At 48.7% G+C, this 16,670-nt stretch overlaps 1 long non-coding RNA gene across 1 annotated transcript in view; it reads right to left on the reverse strand.

The window, feature by feature from the left end:
* LOC140216761 (uncharacterized) overlaps window positions 1-8,464 on the reverse strand; it is a 275,100-nt gene extending 266,636 nt beyond the window's left edge. The window contains exon 1 of the long non-coding RNA XR_011893445.1: window positions 8,079-8,464. This is a non-coding gene — a long non-coding RNA (uncharacterized lncRNA). The remainder of the gene's footprint in view (window positions 1-8,078) is intronic.
* Between the last annotated feature and the right edge of the window lie 8,206 nt (window positions 8,465-16,670).

Genomic DNA, 16,670 nt, shown 5'->3' on the forward strand with positions numbered 1-16,670 from the left:
GGCCGGCGAATGATACACCGGTAGCTGCAGCTGGGCACACTGTTTCTTATGCTCCCACCATACTACTGCAAGCTGAACGTTACTGAGCTGGCATGTGTACACAAAGAGGTATGTTGCAGCACAAAACAAAGTTTAGAAACTGGAAATTAGAAAACTTGGGCCACGTTATGAACCCGGACACACTGGATCTGTCATTGATGATGTCTTCGACAGGCACGGACCTGTCATGGTGTCACTGAATAGTTTAAGCTCAAAAATGAGATGATAGGTTGCTTTTCTTGTCTTTACTAACTGTTAAATCTGCCACAATGCGCTGCTGGCTGTTAGTATTCCTCACCGACGCCGCGCCTGGCTGCGCGTTCTCACCGATGCTAGTAGCCGCACTGGTACGCTAGCCGTGTTCGCGTTCCAGTGTGGCCGTTCCAGTGTCCGTTGCTGGATGTTGTTACATACCTGTGCATACGGCCACGCCGCGGCTTCGACGCAGGCGCGCGTCGCCGTCGGCTTTCAGCGACCGTATGCACGAGAAATGCTGTGGAACTCCCTTAAACAACTTCGCTGTAAAACCATACCTGTGCAAAGAGCTGTGATGTTGCTCCTGATGCATCGTCAAGTGTCATCGACCAGGTTGCTCCGGATTTTTGCTGTTCCCGCTGTACGGTACTTGATCCGACGGCATGCACAGTAGATGCCATGGCACACTCTATCACACCTTTTGTTCGCACCGTCTTCTATATATCTGATTTACTTTCACAAACAACATACGAATACGCACGCGAACGATTGACGACAAGTTCGACTTCGTCAGGCCTAATGCACGGCCACATACGAACCGAGCCAAAGACGGGTGCATTCGTCCATGCGCGATGCGTCCATGCGTACCATGCTTTTCGAAGTTCAAGAAGAGTATACTAACGCGGTTGAGTGGTGCGAGCGGCTGTGGCGGCACATGCTTTGGAGTGAGGCGCGCGACGACGAAAAATACTGTGGCGGCGCTGCGATCGAAGTGGAGCGGGCCACATCAAGGTCGCTCCGTTGGAAATTGCTGGCGATTCTGCTCGGCGGGGTCCTTCGTATTGCTTTGCACGCTGCTGTTTAGGATCAGACCACTCAAATGGTGTTTATAATTAGATATGACATGTATTTATCACTTAAGAATAGATGCCTTTCCTTCTCTTTTTTATTTCATTTTATTTATTTTTATAGCCGCTCGGTGACTGCGCGTATATTGCGGCTGCAGTGTCGGCTTTCATTCTGCTTTGTTATTGTACGGTTCCCTTTGGAGAACAAACATTTTTCTTGTCCTTCAAGTAGCATGTATCTCTTGTGTGTATTTTTGCACATATTTTCTTTTTCATCATTAGGTCTTGCGAAATGCAGATGGAAAAAACTTATGTAAACTTCCTGCGCTTCAAACAAACGAAACATGTCGGCCCCATCCGGCGCCCTGCACCAAGATTGACGGGAAGTATGCTTATCGAAAAAGGAAAAAAAAACTGCAGTGCAGCATTCCATTCATATCTCCGTCTTCCTCGCGTAATAGAACGCGGAGTAATTGGCGCGGGTTCGTTTATTGCGGTCGGCCCTCGGGCGCCGAAAACAGTCTTAAATAGCTATATATGCTAATCTTTGGCCCGTAAGCCGCGTGAGATTTTTTTTATGCAGTTCACGCTTAACAACAACAACAAAACAAAACTCAGTGCCCTTCCACACTGTGAAGAAGGATGACCAGCGAAGTTGTCTATGTTATGTAGTTTATGTAGTATGTAGTTCCCCGCTAAATGGCGAACTGTACCTCTGCCGCGGGTCGGCCCGGCATTGCACTATTTGCGGGATTTTTTTTTCTACACGTGAACACGATAGTGGGAAAAGTAGCCCTTAAAAGCTTCACTGTTAAAAAATAAAGAAAGAAAGAGAGGCGCGGTAGCTTATTAATTAGTGGCTGCATAGTGGATATGGCGTTGCACTGCTAAACTCTAGCTCACGGTTTCAAACCAGGCCGCGGAATTTGATGGGAACGAAATGGAAAAGCATTCGTGTACTTCTGTTTAGGTGAACGTCAAGGAACCTCAGGTGGTGAGAACTGAACAGGGGGCCTCATATTCATATCGCCAGACGTAAAACGCTAGAATATGTTTAATTAAAAAAAGACAAGAAATAAAGAATTAAGGTAGCTGCGTCCTTTGGCTGTTTTTCTAGGGGTGTAAGCGAAAGAAATTATTCTCGAGGCTGATTTCTGAGAAAAATACGTTGCGCTTATCTAATATTTCGTTCCTAAATGTAATGCCGTTCCCGCCGAGGTGAAAATATTGTTACTGGTTTTCAAGTGGTACTAATGGTTTTCGAGTGGTGTGAACTGGTCTGATGTGGTCCCAGTTGAAAAGCTAGTGGTCTGTTGCTGGTTTCAACTGGTCCCAGTAGAAGGCTATTGGTCTTGAACAGGAACTGTGCTGGTTTTCAAGTGGTGTGAACTGGTCTGATGTGTCCCAGTTGAAAAGCTAGTGGTCTGTTGCTGGTTTCAACTGGTCCCAGTAGAAGGCTATTGGTCTTCAACAGGAACTGTGCTAGTTTTCAAGTGGTACTACTGGTTTTCAAGTGGTGTGAACTGGTCTGATGTGGTCCTAGTTGAAAAGCTTGTGGTCTGTTGCTGGTTTCAACTGGTCCCAGTAGAAGGCTATTGGTCTTCAACTGGAACTGTGCAGGTTTTCAAGTGGGATGAACTGGTCTGATGATTGTACATCCGCTCAACTAAGCAGCTTCTGCAATATAAACGGCTGCTTTCAGTTACCCGGCGCACTATCATAAGGACAATAACGAAGCATTAAAAGAAACGGCATGCCTCACATACACTTAAGAGATATTTGTAGATCTGCTGTGTTCGTTCAAGATGAATGTGGTGCCACATTGGGCACCCAGTTTTAATGGGTTGCAGTCTTGCAGACCATGGTGAGACTGAAAAATTTTTTCTTTGCCTGAGTCAAGTTTGCAGATTTACAGACTGCCCCAAAACGGGGCGTTTATATTGAATGACAGCTAGGAACTTGCTCAGCAAAACCGATCAGCACACGTGCGTTAATCTCTCAGGAACTAGTGCGCCTCTGCGCGATAGCCACGATTCTCTAGCAGCGCAATAATTCGGAATAAGAGTCCTGCACTTGCATCGGCCCCTCACATTCGAAATTTCAAAAGTGCTGTTATTCGTTATATTCGAACGCAAACAGTCTTTTCTATAGCTTTCAATAGTGAATCCTGAAGTCGAATACGATCTGAATGGCAAATACCATTCGATTAGACTATGTGTTTCTACTTCATTTCGCCATGCTGGCACGTTGAAGGAGATCGTCAGACACGCCAACGAGTTTACATTGGTAAGTACTCCCCGGTGTCCCCGATTCAGTATGAGTACATAGGCAATACCTTGTCCCTAACACTGGTGTTCATTTTAACGTCCAATAATTGCCTTGATTCATTTTCTCGGAAAGTCGATTGGTTCACGTAGGGATGGCGCAGCTTTTGAAAGAAACAGGCTTATTCCGGTCCGAAGTTCTCACTTTTTCAATCGGTGCAGTTACAATATTTGATAATTGTTCTCTTACATACGTGTCGTCGATATATATGTCTATGTACTCTTAGATTTACCTACAATGCATTTGATGCATTGGTCATATGCATCTATTCTCCCCACGGAGTTAATAAACCTGGTTTATTTAACTATAATATTGTTTTCCTTGGTCATTGTCCCTGATCAATATTCCGCCAACAAGAAGCGTGCGTAAAATGACACGATGTCAATAAAATTTGCTTACGTAACTTCATGTTGTAGGGGCGGCTTCTGTGGCAAAAGTAACGTGTTTCTTTTAGAAAACAGCGTTAAAAAAAGCAGTTTGCCTGGCTAAAACTACAATTCATATTGGCCGACAAGAGTTGCTGGCACACCAAAGCAAGTGAAACCATAAAAAATTGTACTGCACACACTTTCTGCGAGAAAAACTGGCCGTCCGCCAGCGTCCGCACAACGAACGCGCTCTCGCTTACTTGACAACGACAGCAAAATTGAAGACGTCATGTTGTATAACCCATGCCTAAAATATGTATATGTAGCAAAAAGGTGTCAATATAAATTTGCAGTGGAAATAAAGCACTGTTATAAGAGCGTACGCGCAATAGGTCTCAGGGCCCGCAGCGAAATTACGTTCAATATGCCGCAAAGCGTGTTTCGGCCCCAATTTAGATCGCTCGCAGCGCCCTCGCAAAATTTTTCCACACGCGGCGCCTCAGAGAGAGAGCGGTGATCGGTCCACTTGGCTATAGTACAGTGAACAGTGGCGCGAGCGGCTTCCTGGGAGCGGGAGTTTCAACGTGAAATGATGCGGCGGCGCTGGCGTCGACCACTCTTGTCAAATGCCGCCGGCCTCACCGCAGCCTGCAGCGGCACAGCATTATACTGCATGGGGTTTCTTACGAGAAACTCGCTAGCCGGTACTTCGGAAACAAACAAACAAACAAACAAAAGAACGTCCATATACGCACAGAACGAAGAAATGTTGGCGTGTCCCGTGTATCAGTACCAAGCTAGGAACAAAAACGGGGCGCCTTGGTTTAGCGTGTTCACGGTACTTCAGCTATAGTTGTAAGCTGTTTATGAGGAAAGCGCATCCGCACGGATGCGCTCTTTAATGGGAGGTCCCTAAAGTATGTTTAAAACAGCTTGGCTGATTACTTCAGTGCTATACGCAAATGGAGCTATTACAGTAACCGGCACCGCTATATGCTTGTGAGCACGCGGAGGCGCGTCACGTATGAATGGTCGGGTGGTCATTGCCGTGCAACCATCAGACATTCTATCATATTTCCTTATACCCATTCTTTTTCTCACGTTTTCTGTTCTTTGAGTTGTGGTGAACACAAATATGCCGCGGATAACCCGCGGTGCTGCCAGCGCGGAACATAGCCGACCGCAGTCGACCGTAGCCAGCCGGCCGCCGAGAAAGGGCCGGCGCACAAACAATAAAAACCAATTGGCACCGAGACTCCAGGCCCCACGCCTGGTCTCTGCTTTCCTCTCGCGTGCCAATAGTGTAAAATGACTAAATACGTGCAAACTGTACCACCCCTTTGTTTCAGCAGTTCCGTGCACGCAACTGGCCGGGCTGGCGTGTAAAACACTATTCGATCAAAAAATCTTAGCATGGATTTAAATTCACATGTCCATATGTTAAAAATTGCAGCGCACTTCCATGTATACTGAGTAGGCAGCGATTACATTATCAATTTTTCTCCGCCAGCTTTTAGCCGCTGCTACATTGCAGTCACCGCTGCCCTGATATGACAACTTGTCGCAGAGGCGAAAAGATAGGCTAGTTTTGAATACGTAATTACGTTTGCCAATACACTACTCGAATGTTTGGGAGCTCACTCTACCTTGGGTTTACGGGTGGCATTGAAGAAATACAACACTGCACACATCTTGTTTCCTATTTCTCCCACCTTGCGGTCATCAGATGTGGGAACAAAAGCACATGTTATTTATTCACATTATTCAAAAACAGTTTCCTATTTACACATTAATTCAAAAATTAACACAGTGGATTAGAATAGGTACAAGAATGGCAGCATACATTTATAATCAACTTAACTTCAGTTGCTGCAGTGCACTTCGTTTCTTATCCTAAGACTTATTCAGACCCTTGATGTAGAAATGCATTCGTGTGACGACGTAAAAAACCGATGAACTTCGCAGTTAATACCTTGCAATGTTCACCCAACGAGCACCACCAATGCTGCTCCTGTTGATGACTGCCAACACATCCGTAATGCTGTCTCGATGTAGCTAGCTCTTGCTAAAGCAGCCAGTGAAAATGTCTTCAAGTTCAGTGATAAACACGAAGAGCTTCTATGAAGGGTAGAGAAGACCAGCGAAGTCGCAAGCACTTTCCATCTGAAGCAGGCAGCAGAAGCTGGTTCATGCATGCACTACACTTTGTTTTCAATACACAGTTCTTTGCGACAAAGCTTGCCACATAATAAGTCTTGAGTCACTACGGTGAATAATGTATGCGTGGTCCGGTACAGTCAGGGAGCTGCTGTCAAGCGAACCTTCGGCGCCTTCAAGATCTCCCTCATCAAGCAACCAGTCAATGAACTGCTGCTGCTTGTACGAACTAGCAGTCTGGTCTTCAATTGTCAAAATCGAGCTTACAACTTCCTCTTGAACATTTGATGCAATGACGCTCTTGGCAAGAAAGTAACAGCTAACAAAGGCAATTAATGGCAATTAATGCCGCTTTGCGGAGCCGGAGTTTTTCGTGTCAAATATGCAGGCAGGTTGGGTTTAGGTTTCTAAATAGCGCAGTGTATCCGGTGCATTTACTCCCAAGCTTTCCCACCACGCGATATTACTGCAGCTATGTCTTGCGCTCATTCGTTGTGCACCACGTCGACGCAGTTTTATGCGTTGCATGTTGCAATCACTCAGTTCAGCCCTTGGGCACGGCCACGCAGCCACCATTGGCCTTTAGCGCAACCACGTGACGTTAAATAGATAAGAGGTTAAATAGAAGCGATAGAGACATAAGGCGAGGGAAGGCAGACAGTTTACCTATACGCACGTCCGGTGCACTACCATGAACTGGGAAAATGGTGATATATAAGCGAGAAGAAAGAAAGAAGGATGCCGAATAAGCACTAGTTATGCAATCACTGGTACCTGTAGATTTCCGGTTATGTATTAACAACCTCATTGTTTTCTGCACTAGCATGTAACAAAGCACTAGAGTTTTATGCGTTGCATATTGCAATCACTCAGTTCAGCCCTTGGGCGCGGCCGGGCAGCCACCATTGACCTTTAGCGCAACCACGTGACGTGACGTCACGACAGCCGGAGGAAAAGCTGGGCCCCAACTCGCGCGGTCGCACGCGGCCGCAGCCACCACCTGACTCCCGCTCCTCCCGCTAGGGGCGCTGAGCCGGCGCGTGACGTTACGGACCGCGCAATATGCAACGCATTCTTGGCTTAACCAAGCTAAGCCTGGCCATTTTTTCTTCCTTGAGCAGTAATGCGCACTTTCTTTAATGCCTAACCATTCTTTGGCGAATACCACAGGGAAATCTGTCCATCACGTGAAAAGTGTAATGCCTTGTATCTGCACAAAAATGCGGAATCGGCGGAGATGGCGCTATTTTAATTATTGAAGGGTTTTACCTGGAGTGTTAGCCAGCGCCACTCAGAGCCATGTTGGGCGGATGTGGAACATCCTTTTTTGCCCGATGTCGACAGGTAACAGGTAATTTTAGGAAAACAGGCACGCGGCTAATAAAACCATATGTTCATAGGTCACCATGGAAGTGGCGATATGGTTTCAATGATTTGTCAATGAGATGAAAAGATGAACTGTGATAGGCAGATGTTAGTTGGCTGTAGAAGGGCCTAAAGAGCAGTCGCTGTAAAGTGCGTAACGAAGATAAGTATTAAAATAATTCAAATGAGAGTGAGATTAATTGAGGATACCATCAGGGAGGTTGTGGCCGAATACTGCACCAGGGAGGCCAATTCCTGTTCTGGTGAGGGAGTGTCTTTGTTCAAGCTTAGTGGGCCTTCCTAATTTGGTTGTACCTGGATTAGGATAGCCCCACTCGCTCTCGGCATCTTTCGCCGGTGTCAGGCGTCACTCCAAGCCTTCAGATGTAGTGCACTGGAGAATGTTAAAAAAAAGAAAAAAAAAAAGACATGCGGGGAGATTTGAACTTTCAACTATCACAACCTAGCATTCTGCATAGCTCGGTAAGATAATCCCGCAGGCAGCAAGGCTACCTTGTTGCCGATAAGTACAGCCCAGAGGGCCCTACATGCCTCAGAGATCCGCTGATTTATCCACCCTTTGCGGGTTTTGCTGATCGTCATAGGTTGTACCACATAGTGTCGATTCTCGGTGACCCTAACATCTTGTTTCCCGAATCTGACGCATGCACGCGGTCTTGAGCGCGCCTAGGTACAGGATATATTTTCGCTGAATTTGAATAGCACTTAACACTTGTGCGTAAAAATAAAAAAAAAAAACGGAAAAGTTCCCAGCGCTTACCGAGAGGCCCCGGGTGGCGTATGATCCGCTCGTCGCGTCTGCTTGTCCTTACGGCGTGCTATACTGTACGGCGGTCTATAGCTGTACATATATGTTGGCTGGGACAAGAAATACTATGATGGGTAAGTATCAGCAGCACTGCCTAATCACGAGGGCCCTTAAACATAAGTGCATGTGTTCCGTAAAACAATACTCAGAGAGGAAAGGCTCGCCGCCCGTCCTTTCGTCCTCGCCGAATAAAAAGTCATCTAGACCTCTCAATCTCAGCTAGGCGAAGCTACTGGATGGATGGATGTTATGAGCGTCCCCTTTGGAACGGGGCGGTGAATTGCGCCACCAAGCTCTTGCTATTATACTGCCTAGTGTCCTACCTAGGTTAAACAATAAAAAAAGACACACTGTGAACTCCCATAACCAAATTTTCTGATCCTCTATTGCGAACTGTGCTTTTGCACGTCTCCGTTTTTTGTCGTTTCCCTACATTTATTCTACCAATCCTCCAATCGCCTCTTACTAATCACTACTGCGGACATGTTTACTTTTCCACTGCTCTCGCTGAACCCAAGGGCTGCGAGGAGACCAGTGGTGCCTAAATCGACCGCTGGGTAGACGTCTTCACATTCTAATAAAACATGCTCCATAGTTTCCCTAGCTTTACCGCAGTAAGCACATGCTTCTTCTTCCTTCTTATATCTCGCTTTATAGGTGCGTGTTCTAAGGCATACCGATCTCGCTTCGAAAAGTAATGAGCTTCCCTCTGGGTTATCATAAATTGTTTCTTTCCTGATTTCGTTTTTTCCTCTTAAGTAGTTACTCATAGCAGGTTTCTTTTCCATTGCTGCTTTCCATGAGATTATTTCGGCCTCTCTGACTTTCCCCTTGATGTTCTTTGTTGCTGTGTTGCCCACCCTACAGGCCGCATACTTGCTGGTAAGCTTCCTAGTCCTTTTCCTCCACTGTGAATCAATGTTTTCCCTGTACAGATACCTCCACACTCTCCCAGCCCATTCACTTTCTTCCATATTCCTAAGTCGTTCTTCATACTCAATTTTACTGCGACTTTCCGTCACTTCAAAACTAGTCCAGCCCATATCACCCTGCACAGCTTCATTTGTAGTCTTCCCGTGACCGCCTAATGCAAGGCGACCCACTGACGTTCCAAATCTACCAACTTGATCACTATGCATTTGGCATCTCTTCAAAAGTATGAAAATATGCACTTTAACATCTACCCGCTCACAGAAGATCAGTGCCTACCTGTGCAATGCTACTTTGCATCGGGCCCTAATACGCAGAGGTGTGTTTGTGGCGTTGACCTGGAAGACACCCCTGAGATAATATGTGAATTGACGCCCACCGCACACAGGGTGCTCGAGGACAGATTCATTGGCAAAAGCCGTACTTGCTTACGGATGGTACAGGGCCCCTAGTGTATTCCTGAACGGTTTTATTACGATTGTTGTATATTGTGACCTAAACCCTACCTCCTTCGTGCAATATTCTGCTACCGCTGCTTTCAACGTGGACACATGCAGGCATCTTGCCTACAGCGTACTATTGACCCAGAAAAGCTCTCACCAGAGGGCCAACCACTATATCTATGTGGCCTATGTAACTCTGATGAGCCCGACGTGACAAGCACAAATTGCCCGACTAAACAGAAGGCCACAGCATGGCTACGAAAGGCTATACCAAAAATGAGTATAGTAACAACTGACAATCGTGATGAGGTTCTTGCAGAAGAGTCAGAGATGCTCATGGAAGAGGAATCAGCCGCCCCGGAAACACAAATGTATTCTTCTGCTCTTAAACGTGGCAAGCAGTCTCAGACAGAAATAAAAATGAGCTGAACCTGTGTATCAAACGTTTTCAAGTGGATAGGCTTTTAATTATCATAAGGATAAATATTTTTAAAGATTTCCTACTCTTTCATCAGGTGAAAGCTGACTAATAAGCATTTAAATGTTCTTTATTCTTAATATTGTTACGTAGGAAGACGCAGACGAAAAGCTATATACAAGTATATTTACAATGAAATACGCCGCACTTGGTCAAGAGGCAACAGCCTGCGCTAGCCTCTAATCGTCGTCGTCGTCTTCACACTGCTCGCCTCTCCGTCATTGCTAATACTGTTCCGTAGCACTACCCCCGGCGGCAAAAGCGCCGTCCCGGAACGACTAAAGGCCGGACTCGGAAGCAGTGTAGTAGGCCTTGAGCCTACTGACGTGCACGACATCACTAGATGCTACAGTAGAGGACGAGGTTGAACTCACAAGAGCAATTTCGTACGTCAGAGGCGTCACCTGGCGCAGCACGCGGTAGGGCCCTGCGTATCGCGAAAGGAGCTTCACTGAAAGTCCGACGTGACGAGAGGGCGATCACAGGAGCACGAGCGCACCAGGCGAAAACTGTACGTCACGGTGGCGGGCGTTGTACTGACGCTGCTGAGTGGTTTGCGAGGCCGTCAGTCGAGTACGGGCAAGCTGGCGTGCATGGTCGTCGAGGACGATGGCGTCGCGCGCATACTCGCTTGTTGAGATCGCAGCAGGAGGAAGTGCCGTGTATAGGGGCAAGGTCGGTTCTCGACCGTACAGTAGATAAAATGGAGAAAATGCGGCGGTGTCGTGCCGGGAAGAATTATACGCAAATGTGACGTTAGGAAGGGCGATGTCCCAGTCGTGGTGGTCCTTGGAAACGTACTTGGACAGCATATCGGTAAGAGTACGGTTTAAGCGCTCTGTCAGGCCATTGGTTTGAGGATGGTATGAGGTAGCCAGCTTGTGTTGAATGGAACAGGAACGCACAATGCCGGCGATAACTTTCGAGAGGAAGTTACGACCACGGTCAGTAAGCAGCTGTAGCGGGGCGCCATGAAGCAAGATAATGTCACGCAAGAGAAAGTCCGCGACGTCAGTGGCGCAACTAGTAGGGAGAGCCCGCGTGATAGCGTATCGGGAGGCGTAATCAGTTGCGACGGCAACCCATTTGTTCCCAGAGGGTGACGTGGGAAAGGGACTGAGGAGGTCTAAGCCAACACGAAAGAACGGTTCCACAGGGACGGTGATCGGCTGGAGATGACCGGCAGGTAGCACCTGAGATGTTCTCCGACGCTGGCAGGGATCACAGTCAGCAACACAGCGTCGGACGGAGCGAGCGAGACCAGGCCAATAGAAGCGGTGGCGGACGCGGTCGTACGTGCGGGTTACCCCAAGATGTCCTGCAGTGGGTGCGTCATGCTTCTCAAAGAGCACAGTCTGTCGTAGATGTTTTGGCACGACAAGAAGAAGATCAGATCCGTCAGGGAGGAAGTTCCTTCGGTACAGAATGCCGCCCCGGAGGACATATCGGCGAACGGATGCGTCGGTAGATGTAGAGCGCAGACTCTCGATGAGTGCTCGCAGCGATAGGTCTCGGTACTGCTCATCGGCGATGTTAGCGAAGGCAGACACAGACAAAATGCCGTTGGGGGTACTACTGTCGGCGTCGTCAGGCTCGTCTACCGGGTAGCGAGACAGGCAGTCAGCGTCCTTGTGTAGTCCGCCACATTTGTAGGTGACAGAATACGAATATTCTTGGAGGCGTAAAGCCCAGCGACGAAGTCTTCCTGCAGCATCTTTCAGTGAGCATAACCAGCAAAGCGCGTGATGGTCCGTAACAACGGAAAAGGGTCGGCCATATAGGTATGGGCGGAACTTCGCAACCGCCCAAACTAGAGCCAGACACTCACGCTCAGTGATGGAATAGTTGCGCTCCGCGGGTGAGAGGAGCCTGCTGGCGTAAGCGATAACAGAAGTCGTGGCCGCCCTGGCATTGTGCCAGTACTGCGCCAATTCCGTAACCGCTGGCATCAGTGCGGACTTCGGTAGGCGCAGAAGGATCGAAATGGGCCAGAACGGGAGGCGTTGTGAGAAGGTCGATTTGATGCGAGGATGCAGAGGCCTCGTGATCGCCCCACTGGAAAGGGGTGTCTTTTTTCAAAAGCTCGGTTAGTGGTCGTGCTATAGCCACGAAATATTTCACGAAACGGCGGAAGTACGAACAAAGGCCGGTTGCACTCCGTTCGCGTCAACGAGATGTGCAGGGACGGCAATCTGGCGACGGCCGAATTGGCACTTTGATGCGTTGAGTTGCAGACCGGCTCTACGAAAAACGTCCAAGAATGCTGGGAGGCGCTGGAGGTGCGTAGCGAACGTTGGGGAGAACACTATTGGCGGCGAAGAGTTACGGAGTCGCCATCTATCGGAAGCGACTCACTGGCGTAGTATGAGGGATCACGCGGCGCGCTCCTCATAGGTTTTGTTGTCAGCGCTCACTGAAAACACCACGTGCGAGCTCTCCCGGACGATTCTGTCAGTACTTTCGAAACTAGAGAAGCTTTTTACTGTCTAAATAATAATCTTGGGCAAACTCAAAGCACAGAATTGTTTACAGACGCTATCTCTTTACCGAATACGTACAGTGAACGCCACTGCGCGCGGTCGCCGCGGTGGAGTCTCCCAAACCGGCTTCTTGCGTGAAAGGTAGGTGAACGCTGAGGGCAAACTATGTGAAATATGTTCTTATAGTCTTTGTATAACGAAATGGAGCGTAATAGAATGAAGTCTCAATGCAGCGATCGCACAGATTCGCAGCGACCGACTGCGCGTCTGCATGCTTGTCCGCGCACTGTATCGCTTTCGCCGCGTGCGCGTTTTTGCACCGTGCCATGAGCTTTAGGCCTCAGAATATGAGCATTTGATAGTATAAAAGCAACCATTGTTGCGTGGGCGCTAACAGAGCTGTTCAAAAATAATTTCATTGTAGAGACTTGGACGCCTACGGGTATGTGATGCGCCGTCACGACGATTCAATCTTTTTTGTCTTCTAAATTCTTGGACGTTTCAATATTATTCCTCAAGTTGCGTCGCACTGTATGTTTATCGGTGTTCTCAGTGTGCGATTTCCCGCTGCTTCTTTTTTGTAATCCAGTTCGTTAATTCATAACACAAACACGACCATATGCCATGCTTTTTTTTAATGTGCTTCTTACCGCTCCCTTTTCACTCCAGTGAACTTGCCAGTACCTATAGCATCGACAAGTTCATAGACCAAACCCTCATGACATTAGTCGGGCAGCGGACTTGGGCGAGCATCTCAGTGCGCGTTTTCCGAACATCGCAGACCCGGCGCCGTAGCAGAAATCTTCCTCGCGTCCGTGCTTGCTGCATACCCGAGTTGTAGCCGATGGCTGTATGCCGGTTTTATGTTTCGCGAGCCAAGATTCACGCAGCTTCTTGACTTGCGGCTACGTGTGAATAAGGCTGACACCGGGCTCCATTGCGTACGTCCGGCACTGCGGCACCGAGCAGTAGCCTATCATGCTGCGCGATTTCAAAGGCAGCCACTACCTATTGTAGTGCTTTCAAGCGTTGTAAAGGAGACACTCGAAGCGGGAAAATCTCGCCACTAAATGAGGACCACAGCGTACGAGGGAATTTAAACTCTCGTTTTAAGCTCGCTTCGGCGCTCCCGAAGCAGTCGACGCGGCCGCTACGTCTACGTGATCGCTAATAGCACGTCACGCCGACGGTGGCGCCAGCTTTTCTAGTGGTGGAGCTCGAGGCCAATAACGTCGTCCAAGTAGCACAGGCACGTGGACCATTTGAAACCGTGAAGAAGGGAGTCCATCATGCGTTCAAAAGTGGCAGGAGCGTTACATAGACCGAACGGCATCACTTTGAATTGATAAAGACCGTCGGGTGTTACAAAAGCAGTCTTCTCGCGGTCGAGATCATCCACAGCAATCTGCCAGTAGCCGGGGCGAATGTCAATAGAGGAGAAATGGTGAGCACCGAGGAGGCAGTCAAGTGCGTCATCAATCAAAGTTAGGGGATACACGTACTTTTTGGTAACCCTGTTAAGCTGCCGATAATCCACGCAATAGCGCCATGAGCCATCCTTCTTTTTGACCAGTACAACAGGTGACGCCCATGGACTACATGACGGTTCAATAATGTTCTTGGCAAGCATTTTGCTAACTTCGGCGTGAATAACTTGACGCTCAGCCGGTGACACTCGATACGGGCGGCGATACATAGGAGGGGCATCGCCGGTATTAATACGAAGTTTAACAGCTGTAGTTTGGGCCAAAGGACGATCGTTAAAGTAAAAAAAAAATATCGCAGTAGTAAAACAGAACGCGGTAGAGCTCACGAGCGTGCTCGGACGGCATGCCGGGTGCAATCATTTTCTGTAAGTCGGCGATGGTACAAGTTGCTGATTGCGATGGTAGAGGAGGGTCGGCTGAATCGTCGTCTACTGCAATAGATGCTACTGAGTGATCCTCGAATCAGCGAAGCTGGGCCAGAGACATCTCGCGTGGCAGCACTTGTATCGTCAAGCCAAAATTGACCACTGGCAGGCAGACGCAATTCGCCGTAATAGATAAAACTGCATGAGGTACTGTGTTCCCGTGTGTAAGGAGGACGTCTTGCATAGGAGCCGCGATGTAGTGACCGCCGGGGACTGGTGGGGATGACACTAAGTCAACGTAAGTCAGTGCCGAAGGTGGCAAGCGAACGAAGTCGACGGAACTGAGGTGACTGGGGTGGGGTTCAGCGGGATCCAGAACAGGCAGGTCAAGGCGGAGAGTACTGGCGGAACAATCGATGAGAGCAGAATGTCCGGAGAGGAAGTCTAAGCAGAGGATGATGTCGTGGGGACAGTGAGCGATGACTGTGAATAGCACGATAGTGGAGCGATCGGCGAAAAAGACGCGGGCGGCACACATACCAATTACGGGGGCTGTTCCGCCATCGGCGACACGGACAACAGGCGTGGTGGCGGGCGTGATTATTTTCTTCAGCTGGTTACGAACGTCAGCGCTCATTGCCGACAAATGTGCTGCAGTGTCTATAAGAGCAGATGCAGAAACATCGTCGACTTGCACGTCAAGACGGTTGAGATAAGTGGGCAACGTCAGTAGAGGATTTGGCGGCGTAGGGAGCAATGCAGCGTCACCTCGAGGCGCTGCATCGTCTAGTTTTCCGGCTGGGAGTGGCGTCCGAAGGGAGTCGGCGAATAGGAGCGACGGGGCTGGGGAGAGCGAGATAGTCGTCGTTGGGGCGAAGGCGAACAAGACTATTGGCGGTTCGGCGCAGGAGAATCAGTGGCAGCATTATCGGAGCGTTCGGCATTGGGACGAGAAGGGCCACCTGGGGGGGGGGGGGGGGGGGGGGCGAGAGTAGGCAGTATAAGTAGACCGGGTCGGGGAACTCCAGCGACTGCGACAGTGCCGAGAAATGTGCCCGATTCGATAGCAGTGAAAACAAATGGGCTTTTCTTCAGCAGTGCGCCATTCAGATGGGTTGCGGAAACGTGGTGGGTAAGAAGATGCGGGACGGGGCGGAATCGAAGAAGCCGGGTGGGTATCAGGGCGATACCCACCCGAGCCCACCCATCAGTGACACCCACCCATCAGGGCCCGAGCAGATGGTGTGAAGACCCATGTTTGCGAACTCCTGGCGGACAACTGCCTGGATCAGGGAAACCGGGACTGCAGATGCGTTGGAGGAGCTTGAGTCGAAGGCAGCCGGATAGGCGGCCTCGATCTCACGCCGGACGATCCTGGTAACATCGCCAGTATTGTTGGGACGAGGAGCGTCGGCACAGGAAGATGTCGCTGGGGTGTTGGGCAAACGGGTTAACTGCTGGTCGATACGTCGGCTTTTATTGAGTTCCAGGCTGCGGCACTCTTTTATAACTTTGGCTGGAAAAGCTTTGGCTGGAAAAACAAATAGCACTCAAAGCACAACGATGGCGGCGCACACAGTAGTGCTTCCTCTGAATCTGATCTACTGATCAAGGCATCGGTTCATCTGATTGGAATGCTCGTACATTGCAGCGCAATCTCGGGCACTCGAATGTGATCGAGAATGTACGCCATGCAGCATTCGCTTCACGCGCGAAATCTGATTAGATAACGCTCTTTCGCTATTGAATCCGTGACAACATTCTGGATATTAGAAATACATGGAAGCGCGTCTTGAGCTAACCAAGAACTTTGGAAGAGTGGTTAGACGGTAAAGAAAGCTCACCCACAAAAGAAAAATAGTAATGTACACTTGCTTTAAATATTAGCTGAAACACAGTGCTCGTGGTAAAAAGGGCCCCCAAGACTGCGCAGTGGCGCCGACATACCAAAACTTCAAGAGGTGAAGACTTTCAGAATACTGGTATTTATTAAACCAGCAATTTCGTGTGTCAATGTAGCCCTGTAGTCCAGGGGCCATTTCCACCACGGGCACTCTGTCGGAGCTCATATTTCACGTGACAGTACGTACGTCAGCAATAATTGTAACAAAATCACAGTATTTTCTTTTTAGGTTTTAACGCTAGACAGCCAAAATATATGCACCGATACCCTCATCCTAATACTTCAGTACTTTTCATTCTGACGTACATGTCCATGCTGCTCCATATGATGTGAAGTAATGAAAATGTATGTATTGCTTTACCCCAGGCAGCTGTCTTTATTTCTAATGACACCAGGAAACCGAGCCTGATGCCAGCAACGCTTAGAAATCTTATCGGGAGCGCGCACAATGTTCTCGC

Source organism: Dermacentor andersoni, chromosome 3 (assembly GCF_023375885.2).
Source record: "Dermacentor andersoni chromosome 3, qqDerAnde1_hic_scaffold, whole genome shotgun sequence".
Lineage (NCBI taxonomy): Eukaryota > Metazoa > Arthropoda > Arachnida > Ixodida > Ixodidae > Dermacentor > Dermacentor andersoni.